Source organism: Staurois parvus, unplaced genomic scaffold (assembly GCF_062004578.1).
Source record: "Staurois parvus isolate SC_StPar_1 unplaced genomic scaffold, SC_StPar_1.0 ptg000086l, whole genome shotgun sequence".
Lineage (NCBI taxonomy): Eukaryota > Metazoa > Chordata > Amphibia > Anura > Ranidae > Staurois > Staurois parvus.
The window spans coordinates 14,287,628-14,306,756 of record NW_028317882.1 but is presented as its reverse complement, the minus strand read 5'-3'; the positions used below and the strand labels follow the sequence as shown (position 1 = coordinate 14,306,756).

Genomic DNA, 19,129 nt, shown 5'->3' with positions numbered 1-19,129 from the left:
GGATGCTACAACTGTTAAGGGACACATGGGCTATGCTTTGTGTCATAAGTAAGGATAGTACAGATACTAAAATGTTTTTAACTTTAAGATGAGATTGGATGACTAATGTGAGATTTAACTGAGAGAATGAAAGCAAATATCAGCTATAAAAAACAAATCTGGGTTGCTGGGATTATTAGGGCGTTACCTACAGTAACTTTTGTTTCAAGCAGGTAAACAAATACTAAGCAGGTAAAAAAAATTACAGTTCTAGCTTATCGTAGTATGTTAAAGGAAGCAAACAGACATGAAAGATGAGAAAGCAGTCAGGAAGATAAAAGAGTGAGGTAAAAAGTAGCTGGAACAGGATGAATTGATTGTGTTCCCAAGGAATAATGTAAAAGGGTTGTTGAAGATGAATGAAATGGTGATCAGAATTTATTTTTATATCCACCTTCATAAATCTTATAGACTTTATAAAGAAGTTGTCATGAGCTACATATATGTTTTTTAAATCTATATAGAAGACACCAATTTCAACGGAGGCATCAAGTGTGGAGCCATTTCTTCCAAATGCATCACTGGACAAGCTGGGTTAGTAAAAAAACAGAGATGTGACAAACAGCTAATGCTTTGATGGGCAGGTAGCTAGTTGGGAATGCCATGTCATGTTTTTAAAACCTGTGATTTCTACAGACAAAATAAGCATGGTTACAGTCAGAAAACCTGGCTGTCAGGCATTAACCTCCCTTTTTGATAACCTACTCCTATTGATGAATACACAATTGGCATTTTATTGTAGATCCTTTCAATTTCCTATTTGTATTCATATTTTTGCATTTTATATAAGTCTTGTATTAATTTGTGTTAATTCTGTGTTTTCTTTGTTTCCTTTCTTATCATCGTAACTTAAATAGATCTTGTGGTGATGACCTAGGTTTTAGTGCTGTTTCTTTATTTCAGACATGCAGAAGGTACAAAAGCTGTATTAGGGAAAAATTAGTGTGTCTTAGTAAAGGTAAAATAGATAGATAGATAGATAGATAGATAGATAGATAGATAGATAGATAGATTACAGTATGCTACACTTTTAACTTTTATTTCATCTTCTACTGCTATGAAATATATAAATAGGCAATTTCCATTCTTTTTCGTAGCAGTTATGATTCTGTTAAAGACGATTTCCGTCTTTTGGTTGATGTCTTCCAGTAGCAAAATAAATAACAGACTGTGCCTGGATTGCTTTATCAAAAAGAACTAAGAAATGTACTTTCTGATCAGTGAAGGGATCATTGATCCCTATTTTCCACTGCAATTGACGGTGGAAAAGTCACTCGCAAGTTTCAGTATTCTATTTTCCAGAAGTCTGACACCTGTTTTTCAGACAATTTCACCTACATTCTGAAAATCATTGCAACTTGTTAATCAGTATTTGTTGAAACAGGGCCATGTTTTTCTATGAATCTCAAATTTCAAAGCATGTTCACACATAACTTAATGATATGTGTTTGCCAATGGTTTATTCTAAAAGGACTTTTATAAATGTTAGTGAATGTCAGAATTACTAGAATGTAGGCACCTCTTTGTTGCAACTGAAAAAGCAAGATTACATGAGGAAAGTCTTCCTAAATGGTCATTCTTATATATCAGCAGGCATCTGGATCTGGGTCTGATCCCTTCCATAATTCATGTTTTGATTCCTACCATTCTTGCAGCTTTGGCTGTTCCCAGTCACATTTGGGTGTTCCTACACCTCTTGTAGCATTCTGAAGAATAGAAAATAAATTAATCACATTTTGGATGAACTCACATTTTAACATCAACTAGCTTAAAAAGATTAGCAATGTTATAACCACAGCGACACTGGTACATGTTCATTCAGTTAAGACGGCGAATAATTAGAGCACAGTGGATTCTAAACACGAAAGATGATAAAACTGACACCTAGAAAGCCCCACAGCCACCTCTGCAATGTCTCCACATTCTTCTACTGCACGTGCTTGGAGAAATCTCCATTCATTTGTACAGAGAGCCCCTCCATCATAGGATCACATAAGAGAAGTTGCCGGACCAAGGGACTTTGCTGTGGTGAAAAATAGGGTCAGTTTAAGGATATCAAAATCATATAATCTTTGCGCTTAATGTTGATTACAGTGAAATAATAGCTAATGAAACAGACAGCAGAATACACATAATATCCACAAACAGATATTGAGCAAAAATAAATATAGAAAAAAGTGTTGTGCTGTCACTTTAAATTTACAATAATGATTCATAAATACTCTGCATATATTGTGCAATTCAAAACACTTGTGCAAAAAGGACAGTTGTGCAAAAAGGACAGTTGTGCAAAAAGGACAAAAAAGTGTCAAGTGCAAAAATAAATATTTTTTTAAACATCCATACGTTGTGAAAGCAGTAGTGAAAAATGTCCACTTTCAATGATACCAGAAATGTTGTGCAATGCATCCGGTAACACTCACTAACATAAATAGTATGCCTTTTACCAGATTTTATGACCCCTCAAATACAGGAGCTCAAACATGCTTCCAGGAACAATGGATCCTACATTCCCACTGGTGGACTCCACAACACCAGTACTGTAAAGTGGCCATATCAGAAAGAGACCCCACATAGCGTAATACTGTAAAAATACTCCGGGTTTACTGATATAAAATTATACTCACAAGTAAAGGTAATGAATGCGCACAAATGAAAAGAGCTGCACCTCTCACTGTGCATGTATGATAATTAGAGATGAGCGAATTATTCAAAAATTCGATTCGGCTGATTCGCCGAATTTGCGGGAGAAATTCGATTCGATGCAAATTTATTCGCCGCGAATTTAACTTATTTAAAGGGTTTCTAGGCTTCAGAGAGCCTTTATATTAGTGCAGAACACTGTACCTTTAATTTAAATGCCCTTGGAGTCTGCTGGGGAAGAGAAATAATACTGTCAGTCAGTATGACATGCAGATGAGTGCCGTCGATCTTAGAATCACCGCACACTTCACTCATTTGGGCAGTCACGGGGCACGACGAAGAAGAAGAAGAAGAAGAAGAATGAAAAGAAGAAGAAGAAGAATGAAAAGCAGAATGAAAAGAAGAAGAATGAAAAGAAGAATGAAAAGAAGAAGAAGAATGAAAAGAAGAATGAAAAGAAGAAGAAGAAGAATGAAAAGAAGAAGAAGAAGAATGAAAAGAAGAAGAATGAAAAGAAGAATGAAAAGAAGAATGAAAAGAAGAAGAAGAAGAATGAAAAGAAGAAGAAGTAGAAGAATGAAAAGAAGAATGAAAAGAAGAAGAATGAAAAGAAGATGAATGAAAAGAAGAATGAAAAGAAGAAGAAGAAGAATGAAAAGAAGAAGAAGAAGAATGAAAAGAAGAATGAGAAGAAGAATGAAAAGAAGAATTAATAGAAGAATGAGAAGAATGAAAAGAAGAATGAAAAGAAGAAGAAGAAGAATGAAAAGAAGAATGAAAAGAAGAATGAAAAGAAGAAGAAGAAGAATGAAAAGAAGAATGAAAAGAAGAATGAAAAGAAGAAGAAGAAGAATGAAAAGAAGAATGAAAAGAAGAAGAAGAAGAATGAAAAGAAGAAGAAGAAGAATGAAAAGAAGAAGAAGAAGAATGAAAAGAAGAATGAAAAGAAGAAGAAGAAGAATGAAAAGAAGAAGAAGAATGAAAAGAAGAAGAATTCCAGTACAGCAAAAAGTGTATCTGCAGAGAGCTCCGCTATTTCTGACAGTTCTCTGACAGTTCTGACAGTTCATTTACAGCGGTTGAAACATTGTATCTATTTATTTCCAAATAAAAACATCTGTATCCTAAATGGAAACAAATAGATACAATGTTTCAACCGCTGTAAATGAACTGTCAGAACTGTCAGAGAACTGTCAGAAATAGCGGAGCTCTCTGCAGTGACACTTTTGCCGGCTGATCGGGGAAAATTCGATTCGTGCATCCGAAGTTTGCTAAAATTCGGATTCGATGCGAATCGAATTTTTCCTAATATTCGAAACGAATTCCACTTCGCCAAGTTCGATTCGCTCATCTCTAATGATAATCTCAGACTGCATGCTCCGCTGGACTTGTTTCATCAGAATTGATGTCATCAGGGGCCAGGAACATGTTTAGGGATAACTGTACTAAAACTAAACCCATTCATAATTTAAATTTAAAGGAGTTATGCTGGCAACAGATGGTACAATTATCTGATACCATAAAAGCTCTGGCATGTCGGGGATTATTTACTAAAGCTGGAGAGTCCAAAATCAGACTCCCTTCTGCATAGAAACCAATCAGCTTCCAGGTTTCATTGCCAAAGCTTCATTGAACAAGCTGAGGTTAGAAGCTGATTTGTTTCTATGCAGAAGGGAGTCTGATTTTGGACTCTCCAGCTTTAGTAAATAAACCCCATAGTGTCCAAAGAATTATAGTACACTGTGTAGATTTATTGGTTCCATACTGTTGTTAGCTGATCATTCAGATTTCGATTTTGTTGCACGTTTGTGCAGTTGGATAGGTTACTGCACAAATCAAATTTTGTGCTCACTTTGCACTGACCAGAATGTGACCAAAGCAGAACCCCAAAGGTGATAAAAGAAAACACACATTCTAACCTATTATGTGAGTATACAATGAGGCTAATTTACTGAAGAAGATCAGAATGTTCACACAAAGAATGAAGATTTACTTTAATTATCATGTAATGTGAAAAGCAAATTCTTGTTTATTGTTTAATCTGCACATGATTGGATAATTGAAGTGAATCATCACTCTATTATGTGTGTACATTCTCAACATCCTTACTAAATGAGCTTAATGTGTCTGTGGTCTTCAAGAACAACTTATAGCCTATGTTTTCCCTAACGCTAGAGCTCTGAAAACCTGTGACATTGGTTGGCCTTAAGTTCAAGTTCAAAACCACAGACAAGCTGGCTGCAAACCTATACATGAGCTCCTATTCAGTGAAAACACTTCATTATATCCATGACTTGTTATCAACACTTACAGATTTGTATGAAAATATTTCTTCACTATCTATATAGTTAGATCTTGAGACAGCTACTATACAGAAAGAGTGAAGAAACATCAAAAACAAATATTAAATGCAATATGTATAGCACCGCCTGAACAAAATATTAATAATAAACATTGAAACACATATGACAATATGTCTTTTGATCAAAATTGTAAAAGAAATACAATCTTAAACAAAGGTCTTAGTTTAAAGTGAACCCAGTTCCCAACCAGATTGAAACAACAACTTTCAATTATCTTTCACTGTGATATTCCAACTAATTTGTATGCTGCACTCAATATTACTTGTGATTCCTTCACCCATATGAAAAGGTACTCACCAACATAGAACGACCTTAAGTTATAAAAGGTCATCTGAGCTTTTTACTTCATATACTGCCTTAGATTTGTGAATAATGCATATAATATCATACAGAATATGACCCATTGTACTATGTGGTATAGTCCAAAATGACTTCTCTATGGATAATCTCTTCAATTTTACACAGGACATGACCTGAAGTATTATGACAAAACAAGAACTAATAGTACAATAACATTTAATATAATAACAAAAAATAAAACATTCGAATCATAAAAATGTTTGCACTTTTACTATACAAGATTGCCTGGGAAACAGAGACAGGAGTAACTGATACCATTGACACTTGCCATTCTAAATGCTTTTTTTTTCTTGTTTTTTTGTGGCATTCTGAATGTATCTCTTTTATTGAAGCTAACTTTTAATTTCTGTCAAGATGGTATATGGTGCCCATTAGACTTGCTATAATGTTTCCTGGGATGTGAACTACAGGACGCAATGATACACATATGGTGGGAATGCTCTAGATTTAGACAATTTTGGAAAGTGCAGAATCTTTAGGACTTCTGGTATTTGGGTTGCCAAACATCCTCACTTCATAATATTCAATGATATAATCCAGGGTCTGATCTTTTTTATTCCACCTACTGCTAAAATCTCAATAGCAAGGACATGGAAAAATTCAGTGGTATCTTTTAAAATAGTTAAACACAAAATATCCTGGATTATGTCTAATGAGAAATTAGCTAGCACATTACAAGATGGACAACAACATTTTGAAAAAGTGTTGAAACCCTGGATTGAATGTATTACCAATTGTATTACCAATTCTTGATTGTTGAGATGTTACATTCTGCTGGTTATTATCCATCTATAGGCAATAGCGGGATACTGCATAGCTGTAGTCTTTTTTTGTCTTCTTTTCTCTCCCTTCTCTCCTATTCTCTCTTTGTTGCTCAGCCTTTAACTTTCGCAATTTCTCTTCTTTCTGGTTATAATCATGTCTATTAGTTTACAACAGTAAATGTTATATGCAGTTGGGCATAACATCCCACATATCCCTGCAATGTTTCCAAAGTCTGCTAGTTAACGGGCGTGATTATTATTCTACTTTATTCTATTTTTTAAAAACATAATAAAAGTATTGAAAGGATATGAACATTTGCACTCAAACAGTATACCCAGGTACTTATCTAGCACCAACAAATAAGTTAATTTGCATATACTCCAAAGTATTCGTCAAAGTGTGAAGGGGTCAAGAGAAAGTAGGACTTTGACAAATGCATCGGGAGAAGTAGAATATAGACATCTGGGCATATTTTAACTGTTGTTTGGTATTGTATTGTATTGTATTGATGTTGAACTGTGGAGTATATACAAATAAACTTATTAACTTGAGATTTCAAGCATCTGCCCCAGGAGTCTACTTGTGGGTGTTGTACAAGATGCCCATCACCATCTGTCATCGTTGGATAGGGGACGCTGTATTGCCAAGCCTAATAAATATACTGCAAAGGGACTGCAACAGCATACATGCAGACACTAGTAGTAGTAGGTAATTACAAAGCTTCAGTCTGTTTTCAGTTTTTACAAAGGCAGTCCATGTACTCAAGCCTACACTTTGCTGGGTCGAAAAACATTTTCATTGTTCATTATCACCCTTAAGGGACTGTTCACACTGCCCGCACACTAAACTAGAAAAGTTTAGCATGTGGGCAGCTGTCCAATGCTGTTATAGTGACTGGTGAGGAAGCAGTGTGATGTGCATTACAGTGAATGACACAGTTCCTTTTTTCTTCTTTATTCTAAACTTTATTTAACCCCTTCATGCCTAAGGGTAAAACAAATCTTAATGCCTAAGCAGAATTTTGCAATGTTAACATGTGTTAGTAAAACCGTACATATCATCACAACTACTTTGTACATCCAGGTGAATTATACCTTGTTTTTTTCAGGACAAATTGGACTTTCATTTGGTGGTAAATGGTAATGGATATCTCCTGATTTTTTTTTATTATCAAAGGAAAACTGGCCCAAAATAGTAAAAAAAAAAAATTTTTTACGATTTAGCTGCGTGTTTCTTTTTACTACCATAACCTACCACCAAAGAACAACCCAAAATAAATTTTCCAGCTCTTGACAATCGCAGCAATACCATTTATGTGTATGTTATTTGTTGTTTGTACCCGTAGCACAGCCCAGAAACAATAGTGCGCATTTTGTTTTTTTTGGGGGGGGGGGGGAGTTTACCTAAAACACACTGACACTAACTGACACTGATACCAATAAAAAAAAATCCTGACCTTTGACCCTAACCTTTTGACCTTGACCTTGACCCAACCACTTACCCTGGTACTGAACTAGATCAAACCTTGATCTAGGTATTTTTTCTTAAATTTTATTTTATTTTTTATTTATCTTTTTAACAAACTTTTTCCCCCCCTCTATGCTAAGAGTTAGAAAGATACAATGTATCTCTCTACTCCATTCATAGAAAGAGAAAGGAAAAAAAAACAAGGGGGCCGGGCTATACTGTTACTGATTACTGTGATAGCCAATCAGAGGCTAGCACAGCGATCATGTGATCTGGAATCAGTATTCTCAGGTCACGACCGTTAGAACTGGAACCTGGGACTCTCTGTGACACCCCATTCTCTGTGCTAGGAGCGCGCTGTGCGGCGTGCTCCCAGCATAAAGACAGGTACGCAAATATGCGGCTCCGCGGAAAAAGCCCAGTTCTGTGAGGCTGCATATTTGTGTGAAGTCGGCGCAAAAGGGTTAAAGTGCTCAAGGTACACCATGTCAAGGTACAGCAGCTCAGTGCGTTATACTGCTGTGCTGTGACATGCCGTGCCATGCCATTTAGTGTGCTGCAATTGCAGCTCCCTGCACCGGACCTCCAGACTGTTTTGCACTGCGAAAAGGGCACACAGAAAACAATTGATTTCCATGTGCCCTAGCAGTGACAGACATTCTTCCAGTGAGGAAAAATTCCAGTCATTGTACTATGTGTGAACTGACCCTTAAGGCTGTCAAAGCAAAATGTCTTTCTTTATCTTTATGGCTTTGTCTCAGAGACATGATGGGGTGATTTGTCTCAGAGACATGATGTGCAGAGACATGATGGGGTTTATTTACTAAAGCTGGAGAGTGCAAAATCAGACTCACTTCTGCATAGAAACCAATCAGCTTCCAGGTTTCATTGCCAAAGCTTCATTGAACAAGCTGAGGTTAGAAGCTGATTGGTTTCTATGCAGAAGGGAGTCTGATTTTGGACTCTCCAGCTTTAGTAAATAAACCCTGATGTGTCTCTAGTGTGTCTCTCTTGAATCTCTGAATAGGCTAAACATGAATGGTCAAAAGACATGCATACATCCATAATTTGGTCCCCTTCAGATACAGCAATCATCCAATGATCCATTGGTCCCAAACACATAAAATCTTAGCTTTGTCAAGTGCTTGCAGATAAACAGAAAAGCAGCCAACTTTGCTTATCTAGGGCACAACAACAAATACATTTTTAAAATTGCTTGATCCATCATTCCACCAAAGAGTGGCCAATCAGTGTGCCTCTACTCTGGATGTAGCCATGGGATTAGCAGCTGATCTTTCTGATAACAGCCAAATGTGGAGACATGATATTTTGCCTATGGCTAGCTTTAAGATGTCCATAGATGTGAGATGATCATCAACCAGATCACATTACAGTCAGATAGGGAAATATTTGTATGTTAATGAATGTTCTGCACTCTCTACAGACTTCCTCTATTTGACCAAGCTTAGGAAAAGAAATGATTGCTCAAAGTAGTAGCATAAGTGAGGTTGATACAGCTGTAAGACAAAACATGTTATTTTCATTGGAGAGTCAGCTACACTATAAAAGACACAACTGCTCTGTCAGTCAATGAGAAGCAAACTCTTAATTCAGACCTAGGAGATCCCTGAAGCCACAAGAGCAGCATTTTTGGTGGTATGCATTTGAGAGATAGACAGGAGGTTAAATGTGATGAACTGGTAATTAATTCATGCTTAACCTCCATTGAGAGGAGCTTCTCTGACGGACAAAAGACATGTTTCTGACAAGTGCCAGCGGCAGAGCAGATAACTCTGGTTAATAATCAATAAGCTTGGGGCAGCATGGTGTGTGCTCTTGGAAGTGGGGGCAAGGCAAGGTGTTTCTGGGGATTAGTTCTTTGAATGCATATCTTCTTTTGTTTACCTTTATGCAATGTATACATGTTTATGCTTAATTTGATTCTTATATTATTGAACAGAATTGTCTTTTATCATTGTCACGCAAAAAATATGGAATTTTAAAATAATCTTCAGATTCAGAAACTTGAAATAGTTATTCTTCAATCTAGTTTTTGTTGATACCTTGTTATTTATGCAACTTAACCATTGTTAAATCTAAATTATGATTCGGCACTTATATTGATGGCAAGCTTGCAAAATATTTGGTTTTTATGATTAGTCATAATTAAAATTAATATGTGTGAATGGTCTTTGACAAATGGTAGTATTTACTATTCTTCAATTATAGCTGAGACCAAAAGATATACAAGTTAGGTTGAGTATACTATATTTAGATATAGTTGGTTAAAAGTATCTGTTAGTTATGTCAAGGTTATTAGAAGTGACTTACTATTACATTACGTATTTTAATAGCATCTGTGTGTATTTAGTATACGTTTCTAACATTGATACATATATAGTTTAGTGATTATACATTGATATGTTCTTAAGCTATACTATTCTGTAAATATATAGCTGAGGATTACGTCATTAGTACATCAGCATACATATGTTCCTGTCCATCAAACATCATATGTATAGCATCCCTTCCTTATATGAAATGGCTTTGCTAAGCAGTAATAATTTCCATAGAACGTATTAAGATCACTAACTATGACGTAAATTTGCCTCTTAAAAGACCATGAGACATCGGACAAGAGAGACTCTCTCACACACACACTTACACGCTACATAACTCTTGCATACACACGTCTGAAAAGCTGCAACAGGTGCATACTGCTGCTAGATCATCATATCCGTCTACTTCCGGCTGCTTCTTCAACAAAGTCATTGAGTTGGACAAGGACATGAGAATCGCACATGGCAAGGACAGCCATGACAGATAATGGTGACTTTGTTTTAAACGTTTGCTTGTCATTTTTACAGTAGTTTTATCTACATGGAACTGTTCATAATACGCTTTACATTGTTATTTTACACCATTGTGTGATAGAATAAAATCACACTTCATTTTTTATTTCAATGGCTCTTTCATTCATAATCGCCTCAAGACACTAGAAGAAGTATTATATGTGTCTAAAAATCCAACAACCATAGTGAAAAAAAACAACAAATGTTAAATGTGGGATTGCAATGTATAAGACCTGTAGGCCAGAATGCTTAACCTAACACATGGGATGGCCATACAAGGCCTGACCTTTTATAATCAATGTGACAATTCTAAGAATTGCTTGCAACAACTGAACCATATAGGACTTCTGTAGGGGGCATAACAAGTGCATCCAAGCTTCCAAACTACTCATCATTGCACAGAGCATTCTCCAGCATATTTGAAAATCTCTTTACAAGCAGCCAGTGACCATTCCATTTTCTTTGGAGACACATGTTTCCATTGGCCAAGTCAAAGTGAACATTGGTATAAGTCATACTGATGAAAAAAAAATGGACAGATGTACTGTATACATGCCTGTTGCTTTTGGCTAGACATCTGCCCTTCTATGGCCCTTCTATGGCCCTTCTATGGCCACTTTTATTATAGTCTAGAACTTAAATATACAAATATTACAAATTTATGAAGTTGTGCCTGGTATCTTCCTACATATTAATGAAAAAAAAAAAACAAACTTTTGCTGTAGTGTGTGTCTTTTATAGTGAACTAATGAAATTCTTTTCAGTACATGGAATCAATCTGGCATCCCACTAAATCAAAGCAGAAAGAAGAAGGTAGTATATAGCTTATGAATTGCTGCTGATATATTTCTTTAAAGAATCTTCAGCTTGTACACAAAGATTAATACTTTGAGTAACATCCTATTTTGTATTTAGTCAATTTAAGAGAAGGGCATGATGACCTCAAAGCCATGAAAAGTTTAGCTAACTTTCATCTCATCCCACTAACTCCTCTTTGAAAATTGTGCTTGCAAAATGGTTCAGTAACCGCAGAGAACAAGAGAGTGAAATGGGGAGGGGGATTGTGCTGGGACCTTTAAGCCCAGAATTATGAAAAATCCAAGGAGGAACAGCTCAATGGCACAAGGCACCCATGGGGACTTCCTGAAAGGTTTTAGAAATTCAAAGCAGGTCTCGCAACCTCAAAGCAATGTCAGTCAGTGTGCCGGGACAGGGATCACTAAGACTGCAGCCAAACAATACAGGATTGTCTAAAGAAGGTGGGAAAAGAGGGTCTCCGAAGTGCTCTCTCACAGCAGCGGTTCCGCTAGTCAAGCATGCGTTCCACATGAATCATTTCTGGACAGAGCCTGGGCATAATCCCCCCAGTCTCTCTATGACAACTTGACGGAGAATTTTGGTCTGAATGACAGGAGGCAGGCGATTGACAAGGCAGAAACACTGTGCTTTCTCCCCGTGATGAACAATATAAACTTACAGAGGGATTTTTTGGAAACAGTTACGAAAAATAATGATCTCTCCTGCTGAATAACGGAAACGGGATGGCTTCAGTTGTGCAATAGAAGGAACATTTGCTAAGAAGCCAGTTCTAAGTAGTAAACTTTTTACAGGCAGCGCTGCTGTTGTGCGGAATGATGTCAGACTTGTGCGACAGCAAGACACAGGCACGAGAGCTTGTCTATGATACCGTCTTGCTATATTTCCAGGAACAGGAAATGGCACGTTTGTTTAACCTTGGTTCCTGGATATATGTTTTATAACACTTGATTCTCACAATGCATATGAAAACTGACTAGTCCTAGTCTACAAATCGTTCTACATTCCAACACCTTTTCCTGCTATGGCTGGAGAAATGGTCCATAGTAAAAAGCAGAGCACTAAGCTGGGATTGGCAATGCAAATCTTTATGAGAGTTTACATTACTCTCATTTCATGCTATGTCTTTTAGAGCGAAAACATAGCATGTATTAATCCTTTGTCTGTGATTTGTAGAGATTCACACAGTTCATCTTGAGGGAAGCTGAGCTTACTTTAAAATGTGTCTTAAACTGCATAAAACAAATTGAACAAAAAAAAAAAAAAGAATCGGTTTGCAGAATTTCTGTGTTTCCCTGCAAAACCTAGGAAACGCCTGCTGAGGCTGCAAGTTCCAGCATCTGGTTTTAATTGCTGTTTTTCTAAAGAATCTTTCTTCAAGGCATGGATTACCGTTTAAAAGCGCGTTGTGCTTGTGTGTTTTATAAAAGACGATATAAAATGCTGCAAGATTCTTCTCTGTGAAATAACATTTCAATTATGACATATGTGTGTTTAATATGAGAGCACCAATTATGTTCTAACAAGCTTAACACAAACTTCTAGTTGTATTAAAGATTTCAAATCATCTTGTGACAACTTGCCAACTGGCAGTACTTAAGCCTGAAATTTAATTAAATCCACTAAAAATCTTTCTGTTTTTTATGCTTCTTTGTTTAAGTTTCAAAAATACCATACATAAAGTCATAGCTGAAATGTATGAATGTAAAGATTTAAAGGTTACAACATCTCATGAATGGGAATTGGGAAGACTTTTTCACAACTTCTGAAAGCTATATAATCTTCCTCTCTCAAATGATTTTGCCATTTTGTAGCACCAAATCACAGAACAAGCTAGACAAAGTAAGATAAACAGACAGGCCTTCCCAGCAATGTTTGGTAACTGCTTGATGAGGCTACATTAAATAGGAAACATGATACTTTAAGATTAGGTTCTATTTCAAACGCTAAACACTTGCCTTTCATCCTAAATTAAACAGAACAGTTTGTTACTACTTCTATTCATTATTACTATTTTTCCAAGTGGAGAGATGTCATGGGCCCCATTTTTGGTCCTTCCTTATCCAAAATGAAGTGCTCATATTGGCCAAATACATTTTCTTTTTTTAAATTGTCTCCCTGTGTGTAGTGTTTTTTTACTTTTACATGAACACAACACTGGAACACAAGTATAAAAATCAGGCTTTTATTTAATATCCTTTGAATCTGTCACAACCTTTTAATAACATGCATCATAGAGTTAGACATGAATTGATTATATTTATGATGTTAGAAATGATTGGCCTTATTTTACAGGCTAAAAACAAAGTGCACTATCCCACAGCAACCAGAAACCAATTACTATAGTCATATGAGAAGTTGCTGTGCTGTCAGTGCGGCAAATAAAATTTAAAGTACGGCATTTACTAGTCAATTAAAGCAATGTTTGATTCCAAGAATCATTTCTTTTATAACACACAAAACATTTTAATAAACCATACAACATTGCCCCTGTATTGCTTCTTGGCTATCTAGTTAACTAAGTCTTATATTTAAAGTGTAGGTAGAGCCAAAGAATAAAAATACATCCATGATGCAGACTGTCACTAGCATTGACACAAATGAATCTACTATATGACTCCAGATCCTAAACTATAGAAAACATTACCTAGCCATCAAAAGTGGTTTGGAGTCTCCAGTACTATAGAAAGCGTTCTAAACATTTCACCAGCAGCCTTATAGACTCAACATACCCACAATTACCTAGCATTAACACAGTCTTTTTGTTTTTCTGCATACCCCCATAGCTCAGATTTGTTACCTGTTAGTCCTGCCAGTAGATCCGTTCTTTTTCCACTAACTGTAAGAAGCCAAACTATCCAGCAAAAGGGGCAGTTACATTTACAGTAAGTCCCTGTCTCAGCCACTGGTCAACCAGCAGAGGGCATCGATTGCTGTGGAGTGGATGAAAGCACAGCGTGACCACCATCCTGCAGAAATGTGAGCTGGTGGTCCCTCTTTTAAAAAGGCCACAGAGAGAAAGATCAGAAACTGGCATGTTCAACATGTATTTATGAAACTTTTATTCACACTAAAGTAAAAACAAACCTTCTGCAACTACATTTACAAAGTAGAAAGTGGGGTATATACACCCAACCTTTGTATTTGGGTTTATATACATTTTAAGTCAGTAGCATCCTGAACAGAAACAGCAAATAAATTATACATTTATGAAAACACCGATAAAGAAACACACCAGCCAACATTGAAAACTAAGCCTTGCATCATATACAGAGAGCATAGCTGTCCTGTGCAGCTCTTCATTTTTTTAATTCATGTATATCAGATATATCTGCAGCACACCAATCCATCCCAGTCCATTTTGTTCACTATCAAATATTTTTTTTAATCTGCTGTGGACTCCTTATTATCTTTCTCTCACATACAGAAAGGTCGATGTATGAAAGTGTTATTCTGAAGAAATGTGTCACAGTCACCATTTAAACAAGCCTTGGATTTGTCATTCTGATCCGTAATACATAAAGTAGAGGTATGCTACAGGAAGGAGATCCACCATCAATAAACCTGAGTAGATGTTTGCTATATGGCTACAGTGAATTTTGTAGAAATCAGGTTATGGTACATTTAGGGGACTTTTTGTCTTAGACACAGTTTCCTTGTTCGCAAGATTTAAAGTATATTTATAGTCAAAACTATTTTTTTTTCTTGTTTTAGAGAGAATTAGGTGATGATCCTCATATAACTGGTTGCAAGCAGACACCCATGGATAATAAACCTAGTGTTGAATTCTTTGACCCATCTGTTCTTTTTTTCTCCTGAGTTTAATTTGATCAAGGGGTGTCTGTCTGCTTACCCCCTTGTTCACTTAGCATGCATGTTTCTACAGCTTAAATCATTCAATTTCTATCAAGTGCATGTGGCTAAAAATCAAATCCAACATTTACATATGTTACTCTATGTTACTTCTGATAATATTCTTCCTAGTTACTTAGATGCTCATTATGGGCATTAAGTGTCTGTCTCAGCAAAGCCATTGCAAGTAATATCTGGTTTAGACCAATGAAGCACAAATGTTGCAGGATGTGCTTGACAAACTCCTTGTACAACTATATAAAAGAAAAGCTGTAATCCAATTGAGTGGTTTCAGTGAACAGAGGTTCTGTAAAACAATAGCCTTGTATTAATAGGCCCAGCAGAGGCATTAGGTCATGGAGAGTTTCATAGAAGCAATACTTACATTCAATAAAAGTGTAAACTTTTGCAACAAGATTATAGACTTGGTGAAATATAGAGTGAAGGTATAGGAGGTGTGTCCTGAAAGTAATGAAAGTAATAATATTTTAAAAAATATATTTTTTTAATTTTACAATTGAACAATGTCTCCTTTAAGTATGAACCTTGTGAGTGTACACAACGCTTCCAGTGATGGAATGGCGTTTAGGACGTTATCCTCACTACCAAAAAGGTGTCCTTTCAAATCCTTCTTCATTTTTGGGAATATGAAAAATTCGACAGGAGCCAAGTCGGGGCTGTAGGGTGGATGGGGTAGCACCGTGACGTGTTTTTCAGCCAAAAACTCTCTGACAGTCAAAGCACTCTGACTCGGTGCGTTGTTGTCATGAAGGATCCAAGTTGAACTGATCACTGTTTCACCAGTAAGTACAAATTCCTTATGGAAAATTCCACTAAAAAAAAAAACAATGACTATTGATATTATTATTATTCAGGATTTATTTAGCGCCAACAGTTTGCTCAGCGCTTTACAATATAAAGGGAGACAATACAGCAACAATACAGTTCAATACAAGAGGGATAGGATGACCCTGCTCCTTGGAGCTTACAATCTAGGAGGGAGGGGTTAGTGGTACAAAAGGTAGTAACTGTGGGGGATGGACTGGTAGGAAGAGTAGAAGATTCCAATATTAGCTGAGGGCATAATAGGCTTCCCTGAAGAGATAGGTTTTCAGAGATCGCCTAAAAGTGAGCAGAGTAGGTGATAGTCTGATAAATTGGGGTAGAGAGTTCCATAGGATGGGGGAAACCCTGGAGAAGTCCTGGAGACAAGCATGGGAGGAGGAGACAAGGGAGCTAGAGAGCAGGAGGTCTTGCGAGGAGCGGAGAGTACAGTTTGGGTGATATTTGGAGACAAGATTGGTGATGTAATTTGGGGCAGAGTTATAAATGGCTTTATATGTTATTGTTAATGTTTTGAATTGTATCCGTTGGGCAATGGGAAGCCAGTGGAGGGATTCGCAGAGAGGGGTGGCTGATACAGAACGGTTAGTAAGGTGGATGAGTCTGGCAGCAGCATTCATGATAGACTGAAGAGGGGATAGCCTGCGATGAGGTAGGCCAATGAGGAGGGAGTTACAATAGTCAAGGCGAGATATAGCAAGGGAGTGAATAAGTTGCTTAGTGGCTTCCGAGGTTAAGAACAGCCGCATCTTGGAGATGTTGCAGAGGTGAAATCTACAAGATTTGGACAGCGATTGGATTTGGAGCTGAAAGGACAGATGGGAGACTAGGGTTACACCTAGTACCCTGGCATGAGGGGAGAGACTGATGATTGTGTTATTGATCCTGATGGAAGGGGCACGGGCTGGAGAGAATACTAAGAGCTCAGTTTTGGAAAGATTGAGTTTGAGGAAGTGGAGTGACATCCATGCCGATATGTCGCTTAGTAGATTAGTAATGCGAGAGGAGACTGAAGGGATGAGGTGAGGGGTAGAAAGATAGATTTGTGTGTCATCAGCATAGAGATGGTACTTAAAGCCATGGCAGTTTATCAAGTGACCAAGGGAGGAGGTGTAGATGGAGAAGAGTAGGGACACAAGGACGGAACCATACAAAAAGAGGGAGTGAAGAGGAGGAGCCAGAGTTATAAGTAACGCTAAAGGAGCGCTGCAATAGGTAGGAGGGAACCAGGAGAGAGCAGAGTCTCGGAGGCCAAGAGAGTGGAGTTTTTTGAGGAGGAGGGGATGGTCAACTGTATCAAAAGCCACAGAGTGGTCGAGTAGTAAGAGTAGGGAGTAGTGGCCATTGGTTTTAGCAGTTAGTAGATCATTAGTGAGTTTTAGTAGGGCAGTTTCAGTGGAGTGTATTGAGCGAAAGCCAGACTGTAAAGGGTCAAGAAGGTTGTTGTCAGTGAGGTAGGAGTTTAGGCGATTGTAGACTAGGCATTCTAAGAGTTTAGAGGAAAACGGGAGCAGAAAGATGGGTCTTAAGTTGTTCAGGTTGGTGGGGTCCAGGGAGGGCTTTTTAAGTATGGGAGTGATCTGTGCATGCTTTAGAGGGGAGGGGAAGGCACCAGTAGAGAGGGAGAGATTGAAGATGTGAGTGAGGGAGCATAGGACGGAAGAAGAGGGTGACCGTAGTAGTTGTGAGGGGACAGGATCCAGGGGGCAGGTGGTGAGACGGGCTTCTGAAAAAACCTTAGTGACCTCTTTGGTAGTAGCCAGGTCAAAAGAGGAAAGTGTTGAGGGAGGTTTAGTATAAGGTATGCTAAGTGGGATGGATGTCTCTGCAGTGGCGATGCCCCTACAAATTGCATCAATCTTGTTTTTGAAATGATTTGCAATCTCGTGAGCAGTGAGTGAGGTGCTGGGTGGAGGTGAAGGTGGAGAAAGTAGGGAGTTAAAAGTAGAGAAGAGATGATGAGTATTGGATGATAAGCTATTGATGAGAGTGACAAAGTAGGCTTGTTTGGCAGCATGGAGGGAGGAATTGTATGTTAAGAAAGCAGATTTATATAGGGTGAATGCTTGTTGAGATTTGATTTTACGCCACAATCGCTCCAGCGCACAACTATGTCATTTAAGATTTCTGGTGTCGTCAGTCTGCCAAGGTTGTAATGGTCGGGGCCTGATGCTTCGTGTTGTTAGAGGAGCAAGTGAGTCTAGTGTGGATGAAAGCGAACTGTTGTAGACAGCAGTCGCCAGGTCAGGGCAGGACAGGGGAGAGATTCTGTCGTAGAGTTGGTCAGTTGCAGAGTGGAAAGGAGCAGGGTTCAAGTTGTGAAGGTTTCTGCAGGTAATTGTTTGCTGCTTGGAAGGATAAGTGTTTGAAGAAGGGGACACTGTGAAGGTGATGATATTGTGATCAGAGAGAGGAAAGGGGGTGTTTGTGAGGTTGTAGGGAGTGCAAAGATGGGAGAAAACAATTTCTAATGTATTCCCATCAGAGTGAGTGGAGGACTGTATACATTGTGCTAATGCAAAAGATGAGATTAGGTTGAAGAGTTGGGATGTAGCCGGATTGTTGATATTAATGGGGATGTTAAAATCTCCAAGAATGATAGTGGGTAGTTCAGAGGAGAGAAATTAGGGTAGCCAGGCAGAGAAATCATCAAGAAACCGCGATACCGGTCCAGGAGACCGATAGATCACTGCAATCCTTAGAGAAATGGGAGAAAACAGCCGGATGCAGTGAGTCTCAAAAGAAGAGAAGGATAGAGAGGGAGGGTTAGGGAGGACTTAAAAAGTGCTCAGTGGGGATAGGAGCAAACCAACTCCACCACCTTTCCGACCACTGGGTCTGGGTGAGTGGGTCCAGAGAAGGCCTCCATAGGAAAGTGCTGCGGGAGAAGCAGAATCTGCTGCTTGAAGCCAGTTTTCTTTAATTGCTAGTAGGTTAAGGGAGCGGGAGACAAAAAGGTCAAGGACAGAGGTGAGCTTATTGCAGACAGATTTCACTTGATTTGCCCATTCAAGCTGTCCTGGGGCGAGGGGACGTAGGTGAGTGCCATGCTGAACGTTTCTTCATCTCAGGATTGTACTCAAACATCTAGGACTCATCTCCTGTAATCACGAGACGCAAAAAAAATCA

The 19,129-nt window shown here is 37.9% G+C and overlaps 1 long non-coding RNA gene across 2 annotated transcripts in view; it reads right to left on the bottom strand.

Annotated features, from left to right (window-relative positions):
• Positions 1-14,203, bottom strand: part of LOC149468550 (uncharacterized) — a 42,650-nt gene extending 28,447 nt beyond the window's left edge. For both annotated transcript variants that reach the window (XR_016311715.1, XR_016311716.1), the window contains exons 1-2: positions 14,106-14,203; positions 1,684-1,745 (exon numbers count right to left, since the gene is read on the bottom strand). This is a non-coding gene — a long non-coding RNA (uncharacterized LOC149468550). The remainder of the gene's footprint in view (positions 1-1,683; positions 1,746-14,105) is intronic.
• Between the last annotated feature and the right edge of the window lie 4,926 nt (positions 14,204-19,129).